We start from the raw sequence: 14,969 nt of genomic DNA, 5'->3' as shown, positions 1-14,969 counted from the left end.
GAGTTATAGTTGTCAAACCTTAATCTGGATGAAGACCAGAGTAATAAAGTGGTTTAATCAAGACCTTATAATGCTATGGACTGAATTGTGTGCCCCTACCCCAAAATTCATATGTTGAAGCCCAAGTCACAATATAACTATATTTGGAGACAGAGCCTACAGAAGATAATTAAGGTTAAATGAGGTCATAGGGTGGGGCCCTATGCCCAAGTCTTCCGAAGGCATTCCAAGCAACTTTGGTTAGGAGAAGAATGAACATATTGGCTTAAGTTTGAAAAGAAAAATGCATACTTTTTTTTTTTCCATTTCACCTTTTTATACTTTTGTTCAACATACAGATTACTAGATCAAAGAATTAGATTTTTATTTTGGAAAGCCGAAGTGTTGAGTAGGATATAAAATATAACTTGTTAGGAGACTGAAGAAATGTATAGCTAAAAGTTGGGAATTTAGATCACCTTTCTTACCTTGCCCCCTTCTCCTTTGGGGAATTAATCTCTTCCTTTTCTGGCAACTTCTATTACTGATGCACTTTTCATATCTTGTCTGTTACTACATGTCTGTTTTCATCTCTAAAGCTTCTGGAATGTAAGATCACATTTTGTTACTTTACATTAACCATAGCACCTAACTTGTGCCATGCATTGTGAGTGAATGGAATGAGTAATATGGATGTTATAACTCATTCACTCAGGTAACAAATATTTGTTGAGAATCTCTTAGGTGTCCAGCTCTGTATTAACTGCTGAAAGTAATGGTGAACCATGGAGCTCATAGACTGGTAGGGAAAACTGATCCAATAATGTGATTATTCAATTTAACATACATTTATAAATTTTGATAAATGATATAAAGGAAAGGTTTAGATGTAATGAAGCCATAAGCAAGGAAACTCAAGAAAGCTTTCCGAAGAAAATGATGTTTGTGGTGAGATCTAAAAAATGAGTAGGCATTAACCAGGTGAAGGAAAGGTGGGCTGGATGAACATGGGCAGAGACTTAGAGATGAAAGAAAGCATGACGCATTTGAGGAATTGATAAGAGCCAGGATGGCTGGAACACAGATACAGAGATGAGTCTGGAGAGAATGACAAAGGCCTGGCAGTTCAGAACCTTGTAAACTTGATTAGTGGTTGTCCTAAGCATGTTTAGAAGCCATTAAAGAGCCTTAAGGGGAAGTGAGGGGGAGGGAAATGGGGGGATAAGAACACATATGCAATACCTTAATCAATAAAGAAGAAAAAAAAAAGAGCCTTAAGCATGTTTAAGATCATTCAGCCTGCAGTGCATTGCAGGAGAACAAAGGTGACTGAGAAGGAAGTTCAGACTTGCTTACTGTCTAATGGTGGTTTGAATCAAAGATCTCAGTGGTGGTTGAGCTGGAGAGAAGCAGATGGAATTGAGAGTCTTAGGAGCACCTGGTGAAGATTGAATGTAGGGTTGAGGGAGTACAAGGTGTTGGATAATTCCCAAATACCTGGCTTGTAAAACTGGAGGGGTGAGGGTGTTATTCGTTGGGTGGGGCACTAGAAGAGAGCTGGGTTTCAGAGAAGGACAGGTGGGAGTGTGTTGTGGTTGACTTTGACATACCCGTGGGGATGATGAATAGGCAGGTGGGTATGTGGACCTTGGGTAGGCTTTACCTTAACTGCAATTACATTTTGTGATGTTTTCAAAAGGAAAAGGAAAAGCAAAAGTATTTTGGATGAAAAATTAATACAGAAAGAGTGACTTGCTTGCCTCTGATTCATGATCTTAGGGAGGTACCCTGGAGCTGTGTCTTATCAGAAATCTCAGCACTTGGCTTGAAGTAAATGATATACTGGTATACGAGGACTTTTCAATGTCATATCAAAGGAGGGATCATCATCTTTAAGTCCTCCAGAACAGATGGTAACTTTTTTCCAGGCATTTTCTCATCCACATTTAAATGAAATTTGAACTTCCTTCTTACAAGATCTTGCATGATTTGGCTTCAGTCTACCACTCCAATGTCATTTGTCACTCCTTGCCCTAGATTTTAACCAGGCTGGCTCCCTGCTTGTTCTGTTCACAAACCAAACTTACTCTTTCTCAATCCTTTTGAACTTGCAGTTCTCTTAGTGTGTTCCTCCCTTGCTCTCTTAATGGCAGCTTCTTTTCTGAATGAGGATTAAATTTCTTCTCCTCAGTGGAGCCTTCCCTATTTACCCAATCTAAGTACTCACACCCCCATCACTTTCTATTCCATTACCCTGTTTTATTTTCTGCATTGATCTTACACTAGCGGAAACTGAGTTACTGTATTTACCCTGTTTTCCCCTATCAAATGGAAGTTTTATGAGAATAGGAGTTGTGCCTGTCTTGTTCAGTGCCTATCACCAGCACCTATTACAGTGCCTGTTAAATGTGCTCAGTAAGCTTCTGTTGAGTATGTTCTGTTAGGCATTGAGAAAACACAGATGAATATTGAGGAAAAATCTAAATCTAAATGTCAGACTTTGGAGAACTGTTGATGCTTTGGTGAAGAGTAGGGTGTAGGGACAAGCATTGTGCAGAGATACTTAGGCCAAATAGTTCCATAAGGTCCAGTAGAAGCATTTTTAATCCTTCTAGACCAAATTGAGTTATTATATTAACCCACACTCCCTTACCCTATGTGAAATACACCCACAGATGCCTCCAGTACCTAAACACCACAGATGGAAGGCTAATGTCTAATACCTGGGTACTGCTGATGCCAACTGGTAAACTGTATGTAGAAACAATATAAACTCATTCTTTGATAAAGTAAATATAAAATCAGAAGCATGAGTCTCCTTTAAGAGGGAAATCATTTTTAATTAAAGGAAAACTAGTAAACAACCTACTTGGACCTAAAATTGATTAGTTTCTCTGTGCTGTTAAATTGGATTTATGATCTAATAAACCAAATGAAGAGCTTTGGATAGCTGAACAAAATCAATCAAGATGGAGATTTTTGAGAAAGATTAAAATCTGATTATACTCTCTGTCCTCTACCATCCAGGAACAGATTTCTTCACTAGATTTTTTTTCCATGGGTTATCAAGAGATAAGGACTGTCTTGCTGTCAAATTATCTTGTTACAAGACTACCTATGCTTGAAAAGCCTATTTTAATCATCACAGAAATCATAAAATGTGGCCAGAGTAAGAGATTATTACAGGTAGTATATTTTATCTACTTCAATAAGTTCAGATACATCTGAACCTAAAATTAATTTTCTAGTAACAATGTAGAGAATTAATAAAACAAAAACAAACCAAAATGAAATGAAGAATTAGTTATAATCTGAAATCTTAATAACACCAGTCAGTGTCAGCCTACTGCACTTGTCCCTAGTATCAGCCAGGGTCCTTTCCAGGATCATACCTCAGGTGCTACTTGGAAGTTCATGCCAATGTTTGCCCCTTCGGCCCTCTAACTCATCTTTTTATATACTTCAATCCATGACCAATCCTCTTATGATTATGATATTCTTTAATAAAAACCATAATTTTTCTCAATATAAAGGTTACATTGTGTATTAGAGAAAATACAGAAAAATGTAAAGAGGATAAAAATCCTTGTATCATAGCATCAAGGGAAAAAAAAAGATTACCATTTTGGGGTATTTTTACCAGGCTAAGTTGTTTTACCCTTAGAAAATTTGTCTTATAATGTATTATTTCCTGTTCCCCCCGTTTGATATTATATAATGATCATCTCCTTATGACATAAAATATTTTTCTTTTTGTGAAAATAATTTTTCATAAAATAAATACAAAATAAATATTTTTCATAAAATAAAATTCCATTGTATAGATTACTATTCCCTACTTTTAGACAGAGTTATTTCCAATTTCTTCTCTTCTTCTCTTCCTCTCTTGAATTTTGTAAACCTCAATTCATATGTTAATTTTTCCAGGATGTCAGATTGAATTATACAATTAAACCATAACTTGATACTTTTAATAACATAACACATTTTATTAAAAGTGATTTATTTGTAAGTGATCATGAAAAATTGAAAAAATGGAAGGCGGGGAGACACATGCAAGGTCCTGGACTCCAGGTTTAGGATGAAGCTGGAAGAAATCTTCAGGGATCTGTCATGAAGATCTTTCCTTCCATCTTCAGAAAGAGGTGACAAAGGGGAAAGCGTGATAGCCCTTGTTCTTCTTTACCCATTTTCTAGGGAGAGCTGCATTCTTCAGAGAAGTTGCTGCAATAACAATGGCAGAGAGTGCTGCATGGGACAAAACAGTGAGTCTGGGCAGTGAGTGGCCTCAGTGCACCTGTGGCCTGGAGGGAGAAGTAGGCAGCTGTGGTGTTAAGAAGGTGGCTTCTAATTTTTTATCAGTAATTTTCATGAACATTTTTGTTAGGTTAGAGTTCTAGAAGTATTTAGGAAGACATAAATGCCCAATCTACTTTTCATATGAAAACTCAGCTTCTTTTTCTCTGTTTTCTTTTTGAACTGTGTTGGCAGAAGTCATACTGTCAGTCCTTGGGCAGAGTCTTGGTAAGGTCAGGCCAGTGGCCAGAGATCACAGAGCCGGTGAGGAGGCCCTGGGGTCCAGGCTGCTTCTCCTCATCAGCAGTGACATGCCTAGGCTGAGGGGTCTGTTTGTAGCTGATGTTTCCCTTTGGAAAACATTGTTCCCTGCTCAGGATTTCAGGTCTCCTGTCTCCACATGGCTGCAAGTTCAACAAAAGGCAGTGTAATCAGAATGGAAACAGGTACTTGGGGCCTGTATCAGGAGCGAGCAGGAGTAAAGTGTGTGTACAATTACAGGTGGTGGCATCCTCACAAGATTGATTTTGTATATTGATGGAAGACCTTGCTGACCATGTTATTATTCACGCCAACAATTTTAGGTAGTTAATCATTTATTGCATTTCCCCCCCAATAGATGTAATGGGACAAGAATTTTTATACAAGGACTATACAAATGTTATCCTTCAACCTTATACAATGGAAGGCACTTTTGCCAGTTAAAGATAATTGCTATCATTAAATATTGATAGAGCATTTAAAAAGATTTCTAGAAGTAAAAATGATAGGACCAACTCTGGGAAATAAAATCAATGTGCCCTGGACTTTTCATCCAATGAGTACCAGGCTTCAAGGAGGAAGAAAATCATCTAGAAGGAGGAGGCCTTCCTCTTTGTTTTTCACTAACAGACTTCCCAGGTACTAATTATTGTCTGAGATGTGAGAGAAAGGAGGTATTTTTTAAGGCAGAAATGAAGAAAGAACTAACACTTTTTAATATCCAGCCCAACTAAAGAGTTGTGTTCTCTAACCGGGGCACGCTGCCCCGAAGGTGCAGAGGGAACGTGGAAGTCAGCTTCTGCGATAGGAGCAAAGCTAATTAGAAGAAGGCAAAGGCCTCTGACATCCTACCTATAATGGTCTCAGGCTTTAACAACTAAATTCTACACAGTGGCAGGCCCTAGACAGATGAAAGCAAAGGAAGTTGTGAGTGGGAGTCAACCTTGACTACAGCAGGGGAAGGAACAGAGAAGTCAAATCATAGGGCCTCCTCCTGCAGGGCCTTGGCCTGCCTGGTGAAAGGCACACCTCTGCCCTCTTCCTCCTGTCCCAGGTTAATCTGAATGGTTTTTATTTTTATAAAGATACAATGAATTTTTCTGTAAGACAAGAAAGGCATCAATGGAGTTACCAGTAATTATCGGCTAGCAAGAGTGTGCCTTAGAAGGCAGGTTACTGGCACAGATTCAGATTGCTAGCCCTTCCCCTCCTCCCCTAAATGTCTTTTATTCCCCATCAGGGTTACAGGAGAGAAAAGAGCAACAATGTCAGAAAGAACATTGGTTTGGGAGTTAGGAAATCTGTGTTCTGGTACCAGTTCTGCCATCAAATATCTGTGAGATTTTTAGGAAGTCATTTCCCTCTCTAAGTGTCAGTGTCCTTATCTATCAATTAATAACGTTTGAGGTCTTTTCTATTTCTGAAGTTCTGTATGGTTGTTTTTCTTCTAGCAGTTGTTGAGAATTCTGATGAGCTAGATTCTGTGCCAAACACATAATCATGTTTGATTATGTAAGTGATTCTGAGGTACATTCTATTATTACCCAATTTTACAGATGAGAAATCTGGAGAACAGAGAGGTTAAGTAAGTTGCTAGTAAGTGATAAGTGGGAGAGTTTAGAACATAACTCTAAAGCCCATTGGGTAAAAGATAAATGTATGTGTGTGTGCAAATGATGGAGCTTCTGAATCTGCAGTATTCATCAGGCCACTGGGGAGGATGTCTAGAAATAAAGAGCTGAGTAACATCGATTTGAGTTCCACGAGCAGATATAAGATATCGATTTTGGATAAATTTGTTGACCGTTGATGCCAATTGAAGTAGTTGTGCAGAGTGTTGAAAATGAAATTATTTTTTTATAGAGCAAAATGCTGTGCAGCTTTTAATTCATAGATCTCAAAGCACTACCAAATCACTTCTGCTTCATAAAATGCCTTTATTCATTGCCACTTGCAATGACATTTCCATGATTTCCTCTTCAAGTTAAAATATTTTTCTGTACCCTCATAAAAAAGAGGCTAAAAATAATGGGTAATATTATAATAGGCAATTCATAATCAGAGAATTGATTTAAGATCTATTATGACAGGCAAGCAAAAGTAAATTTTAATACAGTCTTTTGAACAACAATTTTTCCTCTTTGGAATGCTCAACAAACTGACAATTTGTCATTTTTAAAGGGTTTATATTTTGGATTGTCATTATGCTAGGTAATATGCCATATATTCTTTTCTATGAGGTAATGTCTCAAGTAGAACTTACTTGAGGTTTTCCATCTCCCAAGGAAAAACGCTTATTGCATTACTTCTTGAAGTACATTTTTCTTAAAAAATAGTAATTCTCAAACTTTGTTTTTTATTGAGGGATAATTTATAAACAGTAAAATAGATTTTAAATTAAATGACTTCCTTCTGATATATATATATATATCATTTCCCTCTCTAAGCGTCAGTGTCCTTATCTATCAATTAATAACATCTGAGGTCTTTTCTATCTCTGAAGTTCTGTATGGTTGTTTTTCTTCTAGCAGTTGTTGAGAATTCTGATGAGCTAGATTCTGTGCCAAACACATAATCATGTTTAGTTATGTAAGTGATTCTGAGGTACATTCTATTATATATATATATACTGAGTGTCCAGATTATTATAATCTCTGAACGCATAATAATCTGGCCACTCAGTGTATATTGCCACAGATGTTAGTATTTCAACTTTTCTTATGGCACATAGTATTTCATAGCATATATGTATCACATATTCTCAATCCAATCTTCTACTGAAGGACACTTTAGTTGTTTCCATATCTTGGCCAGCATGGGTAATGCTGCAGTGAACACATAGGTACATACACTGTGTGTGTGTGTATATATCAGTGTTATCATCATTCAAATTAAGATAAGAAACATTTTTATAATCTTCACAGGTTTCCATGTGCCCCTTTTTAGTCAAATTCTCCCATCCAAGACAACCACTGTAGATATGTTTTTTTTTTGCCTATTCTTTAGGCAAAAACAACAACATATAAATGCCATAATTAATAGACATATTGTTTTGAGATTCATCTGTATTTTTGCAAGTTTTTCCTTTTTATTGCTGGATAATATTCCTATCCCATTATATGAATACTAGAGGCCTGGTGCACAAAATTCGTGCATGGGGAGGGGTCCTTTCAGCCCAGCCTGCACCCTCTCCAATCGAGGACCCCTCGAGGGTTGTCCGACTGCCGGTTTAGGCCTCTCACAATTCAGGACCACTGCTCCTAACTGCTCACCTGCCTGCCTGCCTGATTGCCCCTAACTGCCCCCCCTGCTGGCCTGGTCACCTACAACGCCCCCCTTGCCAACCTAGTCGCCCCCAACTGTCCCCCACTGCTGGCTGTTCAGTCGTTTGGTCACCCCTCACGAACCCCCCTGCCAGCCTGGTTGCCCCACACAGCCTGCTGCTCGGTCATTTGGTCGCCCCTCACTAACCCCCCGGCTGGCCTGGTCACCCACACACAGCCTGTTTGGTCGTCCGTTCGGTTGCAATGGTCACTTAGGCTTTTATATATATAGATACCACAACTTGTTTATTACCCTACCCATTGGTGGATACTTGGATTGTCTTCATTTTTTGAGCATTTTGAATAAAGGTACTATGAATATTCATATTCATATTCATATTCATATTCAAATTCAAATGTTTGTGTGGATATGTGTATTCTGGATATAAACCTAGGAGTGAAATTTCTGGGTCATAGGGTATGTATGTGTTTAACAATTCTCAAACTTTTGCATCTTGGTCCTATCTACAAGTAAGAGTCTAAGAGAGCTGCTAACATTTCATCCTATGTATGTAATATTATAATATTATATATATATAGGGTATCCCCAAAAATGTATACACACACTTTGAATAATTATAAAGGCAGTGTTTATTAAAATACATTTCATTTTCAAAATTGAGCTATCAGCTGTTAAAGTGTATATGCATTTTTTTGGGACACCCTGTATTTGGGGTAGGATGTTCCTGATATCCACGATCTGATTTATTCATTTTGGGGGAAGCTTGTCTTTGATTTTGAGTCCACTCAGATCATGGAAGACATCCCTTTATCTAGACAGCTGGTTACTTTTTGATTAATTGATTATTAATTAATTTACCAGTAACTTATTTAGAGTCTAAGATATCTAAGTTTTAAGTGATTGGGATATAAAAATATGTGATGCCTACTCTTCAAGAGCTCACAGTCAAGTGGGGAAGACAGATATGTAAACAAATAACAGCACCAGGAAAATGCTGATATGGCTAGTAGGTCAGTGGGGGCATTTATCTCTATCTGTGGAGGTCATGGAAGGGAAAACACATTTGAGCTGAGTCCTGAGGGATGTCTACAAGCCCAGTTGGTGGCAGGGATGTCAAACACTGCAAGGGGTGGGAATATACAGCTTGACGCATGAGGAAATGCATGATAGAATGACTTGCATGGATCTCAAAAGGTAGGTTAAGAGTTTGATTATGAGAGGTTTTGCAAGCTCTTTAGATGCATGATTATAGATGGAGAGATTTTATTAAAGGAAAACAATATCACAAATCACTGTTGACTGCACTGGTAAAGAGAATCTCTTACAAATCTAGTCTTTGAATAACAGCCACATCACTTTGGATTAACCAAGGTGTCAAGAGACTTTATGTTCTATGGCCACACTGGGGACCCTTGCTCTCCATGGGGATAATCCTGTGCATGTCTTTTTCTCCAAGAAGCTTTTCCTACTCACACCCTTGGTTTTAGCAGAGAGTATGATAAGGGGATCCCTGTTTCTATCCCTTACTGACACTACCATTTTTCTTCCCTACATTCTCCAGAAGAGCAACAAAAACTCCCTTCTTCCCATGCCAAGGAACTAAGGAAAAACAAAATCTTTTCCAAGACCATTTTCTTCTTCCATTTCTTGTACTCATCATCAAATCCAACCCAGTTCCTGCCCTCTGGCCCCCAGAAGGTGTGTCCATTTTCTAGGTTCACCAGGCCACTGGAGAAGTTGAAACTCTGTAGCAATTCACCAAGGACTATAAGGACCAAACCCACAGTTTAGTAGCAAAACTGCTACCCCAACCCTTATTGGATTTTTCTGGTGGAAACTTTTCCTCTGCTTCTGCCCTGTCCCCAATGTTTTGGATGCCTTAACCTATTCTGGTTCCAGACTACTGCAGCATCCTCCTTCTAGATAGACCCAGGAAGCTTATGATGCACTGCCTAGGGCAGTACCTTAAACCTCCCTGGTGGGCAGACTGTCCTTTTGAACTCACACTCTGTGGCAGTAACAACATGGGGATAATAGAACTTTAGCATTTTAGAGCTGGAGTCCAGACCTTATGAAAGTAGATACAGAGAAAAATTTTAACAGCAACAACAACAACAACAACAACAACAACAACAACAACAATAACAACAGAGTTGTACAGGAAAACCAAGCCATAACAGTAAATTAAACAAATTTAGAAGCTTATTCTCTTTCCGGTAAAAAGTCTGGGTGGATGTATGAGGGATTTGCCACTGCAACGTGTCAGAGACCCATACTCCTTCTATTTGCTTGAGCATGTATGACAGTAACCTTATGGTCCAATATGGCAGCCTTGTGTTCTAGGTTGTAGAAGGAAGGGACAAAGAAGAGGCAAAGGGTGTATTCATCCTTCTTCTTAAGGCTGGTGAACGAAAACTACAATTTGATACTGCTGTCTGCTTCCCATTGGCCATAATGTAGTCACATGCCTACATTTAACTTCAAGAGAGTCTGGGAAATGTAGTACTTATTTCAGGTAGTCAAGAACCTAGGTAAAAATTGGGAGGCCTCACAGCAATCTCTGCCACATATTCATTATTTTATTTGATCCTTATAGTGACACAGTCAGATGGGTGTTGACCCATTTTTACACAAGGAAAGTAAACGCGAGAAAGGCTACAGAGGTGAAGGTGCCAGAACCAGATCCCAGGTTGTCTGATTGCTAATACTGTGTCTCTCCCAATATGTTACATTGCCCCTAATGTTGATCACATGCTTCACACATAGTAAGTACTCAGTAAATGACAATTATTTCTTTGGATTCTTTTAGGCCTCCTTTTAGTTCCTAGAGTCCCAGTTTTCTGCACTGTGCACCCTTTCTAGTACTGCAGGATGATTTTGGCCTTATGGCAAGACCATTTCCCTCCCAGGGAGAAGAGTCTACTTAAGTATTTAAATTTCTTGGATTTACATTGCTTTCCAAAGTGAGTCAAGCCAATGGTGTATGAAGGCAATGGATACGCCCAATTCTTCATAATTTGGATGGGTTTTCTCATTTTGGTCTTATTAGTCAATTCAGTGCAGTGCAATTAAATCAGGAGAGAGGGGGCATTCAGTTAAACAGCTCCTCTCCCAGCCTCCAGCCTCTCTCTTCTGCACTGGATCATTGTTGGATGAGAAATTTCCTTTCTTTTCTGCCTGAGGTGGTCCATGTGCAGTGGCTTAATTGATTTGTATGAGTTTCATTTCTATGGGGCCAAAGGTTATGAGATTATATTAGAAAAAGGGTTAATACAGGTGTTTGAATTAATCTACTGATTAACTCTTGTCAATCCGGCCCTAGAGGTGGCTCACAGCAATCGAGTGCTATCTCCTTAGTTTGTTTTTTAAAATCACCTTGTCATGTGCCTGAGAATGTACCATGGGCACCAAATTAAATATTAATTCTCTGCAATTCAAACGCATTGTCTTACACGTGTTAATCTTCCTATAGCCAGTTAGATATTACCTGACTAAAAGAAAGCTCTTGGAGTTTATACATATTTAAAAAGCCATTTTATTATGGTCAAAACATTTTTCTCACCATCAGGTTTTCTCTCCTCTTTATTTCCTCGTTAGGTCTTAACAAAGAAAATCCAAGTCCAGAGTGTTTTATACAAAAAGTACCTGAGCATACAAACAGAATATCTATTTATTGAACTGAATAATTTATCTCTATATCCCCAAACACTTTGCAAAGAAGTGTGTTATTTCCAAACCTCAAAGAGTAGAGTTGCTTCCAAAAGCCTTGGTCATTGCTTTATGCAGAGACAGAGCGGAATGTAAAGAGAGCTGCACTGTAGGCATGTGACTACATTATGGTCAATTGGAGGGTGGTGCTGGGTGCCCTGGCCTTTGGCACCAGCCTGTTTGCCTTTGAATCTCATCTCAGTTTTTCTACTTGCCAGTCAAGTCCCCTAGGCAACTTACTTAATTTCTTTATGTCAAAAATTATTATCTACAAATTAGGGATGGCAGTAATACTAACTAGTAGGGTTTTGAGGGTTAAAAATAAATATGTATTATATTTAGACAGTGCCTGACATAAGTTGTACTACATCAAGCGCATGCTATAATTATTTGGTCTTTGTCTCTAAGACATGGTTTTTACTTGACATGAACATTGATAAAAGATATACAGCATCCCTAAGATGGCCTGAAAGATACACAGCACCACTCCAAATGGCCTGATTGCTGATTGGGCCATTTTTTTTTTCTCAGAATGGCTCTGGATTCATGTGAGTTGAAGCCAGAGTGCAATTGTCACGAGTGAGGGCTTTGGAGTAAAACGGGTTAGGGATTAAATCTGGACTCTTCCACTTGTACGCTGGGTGACCTTAGGCAGGTCACTTACTCCTTCTGAGGTGTGGTTTCTTCACCTGCAAAGGATCATTGGGGAAAGGATCTAAAGAGACAAAGTATGGAAAGCACTGCCTAGTACCTGGTCCATGGTAAGGGCTCAATAAAAGGTAGATTTTTATTGTTGTGATTAAGTCCTAGAGGGAGAAAACCAACAGCTCAGACCAGGAAGCATGGAGCCTTTTCTCCCTTCATGTATGCATTTCCTTGGGTACAAGGATAAAAAAATCATTTGCTGAAATAATGTCTCAAAAAGCTACTAATGTTAACTTCATGTTGGCTAGTTAAATTCAATTATTCAGGGTAGGTGGGAAATCTTTTGACAAATTAGTCCAAATTACACCTGAAGTGTAAGAACATATTCCAGTTTCCAGGAAGCATGAAATTCCACTGTAGGGCTATGTCTATACACATACAATTAAAAAAACATACATTTTTCTAAATCAACATTTTGATGGAATTTAAAAACTCTTCAAACAGTTGTGTGTGTGTGTGTGTTTTTGCTACATTATAAGCTGAGGTACAAATTAAGCTATGTAGACATTTAAAAGTAAAATCACTATTGTTGATAATTTGCCTCCAGTTTTGTACAACACACTTGTAACTATTGTGATGTGGAAGCACAATTATATTACAGTGTTGAATACAGCTGTCCCATACCTGTCACATCACTGTGTGTTATTTTGGTTGTCTTATATTTTGCATAACACATGATGTCAACAAATATTTATTGCAATTCATATGCACAGTAGCATGATAAACTTGAAGGAAACTTAAAGTAATGCCTTAGAAACTTGCCTTACATAAGTGGCTTTTTATTTGAACCCAGTTGAAATAATTACCTAATAGTGGGAGAAATTCTCCAATGGGTCATGATGTGAAAAGTGGTAGAGAAAGTAATTGAACTCCAGCAGCCTGGGAGCCAAGCTCTGGTCCTCTCCTCTCCTTTTGCTTCCCTGGGTACCATCCATTTGTCCCAGAAGGTACATCAGCTCTTGCAGAAACCATCTGGTCACTCTCACAGGCTCCCTTTGGGCTGCTGGTCATGTGAGACAGACATTAGTGGCAAAATTTGTTCAGTCCACTTATGCTATTCATTGAATAGCAACTAATGATCAGAAGATTTTATTAAGGAGTTCCCAGGTTTCAATATTGACTTCATTGTAGATCTATTTATTTTAAAAAATATCTATATGAAAATGATGAAAATAAAACATTAAAAAGACTGGTCATAAAAATTAGAAAATTTTAAACTTCCAGGCACTCAGTTCATTTTGGGCTTGTTCCAGTTTGTCTTTAGTCTGTTCCAGTTCACCTTTCATTTTTAGGAAAAACAAGTTGATCACGGGGTCTACCATTCTTGATCTCAGTTGGGTGACACTGGGCTGCTGGACTTGCTTGAGGTACTGGATTTGAGTAGTACACTCTTGCATATCTTACTCCTTGGTTGCTGGTGGCATTAAAAGGATGTTTTCCCTTTGTGCAGACTCTTGCTGTTGCTTTAGTTTTTCTTCCGACTCCCTTAAGCCAGTTACATCATTGGAGTTCAGATCTGTTTACTTGCCCTCCAAAGCTTGCACATATGCTTCATACTGTTTCCATCTTAAAATGAACTCATCTCGTGCCATAACTTTGAAGTCTGTCTCACTCAGTGAGACCTTTTTGGGAAGAGGTTCCTCATTGGTCATCTTGAATCCTCTCCACCCGGAGGCCGCCCAGTCACATAGGCCGAGGCTGAGCTCCGGGATTGCCGCCCAATCGCTCCCCCCGCGCTCCCCTTTATTCCCATGTGACAATCTTAGTTACTACAATGACTATATGCAATGGCTGTAATGTATATTATAATGAGGTGCAACTGGTATTTAGTGCCTGGAGGGCTGGGATATTAAATTTGCATATTGTATGGAGTGGTCCTACACATGGAGAATTGTCCCACCACAAATGACAATAGTGTCTTCCTCCAGAAACACTGCTGCAAAGATCTTTCGTTTAACAAATCCGCTGTGTCTTTATCAATTCTAGTATCCTACTCATAGAAAGCATTGGATGTCTGTAATGATCACGTTTTTTCGATTAACCAAAAAGTTTAAACAAGATTTTCAGAGAGATTCATTCATGGAGACATGGAATGTGATGATTTCTAAGATTGATTTAGATGAAGGAAAATTATGTTTTCTAAATAAGTAGAAAACGTCTCCCCACCCAGATGTGAAACCTTGAGGCTATAGGGATATAGAAGCTACTTTCCTGATTCATAAAACATCTTCGCTCCCCCAATATTTCTATGTATCTCTTAAAGAAGGTGGTAGAGTTCACTGCTATTCGTAAGGTTACATCTACTTGTTTTCTAGTCACCAGACCGTGAGCCAGGGCCACAACCCCTCTAAAATCCATTGGTTTTCAGGAGATTAATAAGATGCTTTGATTAAAAAGTAGCTGAGAGAAATTGTATCCTCCCTGTAGTGGATATTTGTCATTATTATTTGGTGCTCCAGTGTCTGATTTGCTTCTTATTTTTGGTGAATCCCTCATCAGGTGTAGTCCTGGAAAATCATCTATTTTTGTTCTTACTAGTAGGAACTTTTGCCTACAAAGGCAGCAGCTACATTAGGAAACTTGGTAAAAAAAATATTGAGGATATTGGCATACTTTAACTTCATTTTAAGCTTTAGTCTTACTAAAAGGGATATACTTAGTTTGAAATTGAAAAGAGAAGGAAAGACCCTCACAACTTTGCAGAGAGAGGTCTTTTATGTAGTAGTCTATAATCC

General features: G+C 38.5%; 1 pseudogene across 1 annotated transcript; it reads right to left on the bottom strand.

Annotated features, from left to right (window-relative positions):
• Positions 1–13,436: 13,436 nt before the first annotated feature.
• On the bottom strand, positions 13,437–13,886 carry LOC308244222 (pre-mRNA-splicing regulator WTAP-like; annotated as a pseudogene). Its single transcript has one exon. The product of its transcript is annotated as a pre-mRNA-splicing regulator WTAP-like (transcript).
• Positions 13,887–14,969: the final 1,083 nt, after the last annotated feature.

This window comes from Plecotus auritus, assembly GCF_963455305.1.
Source record: "Plecotus auritus genome assembly, chromosome: 3".
NCBI classification, from domain to species: domain Eukaryota; kingdom Metazoa; phylum Chordata; class Mammalia; order Chiroptera; family Vespertilionidae; genus Plecotus; species Plecotus auritus.
This window is presented reverse-complemented; position numbering and strand designations above follow the sequence as displayed.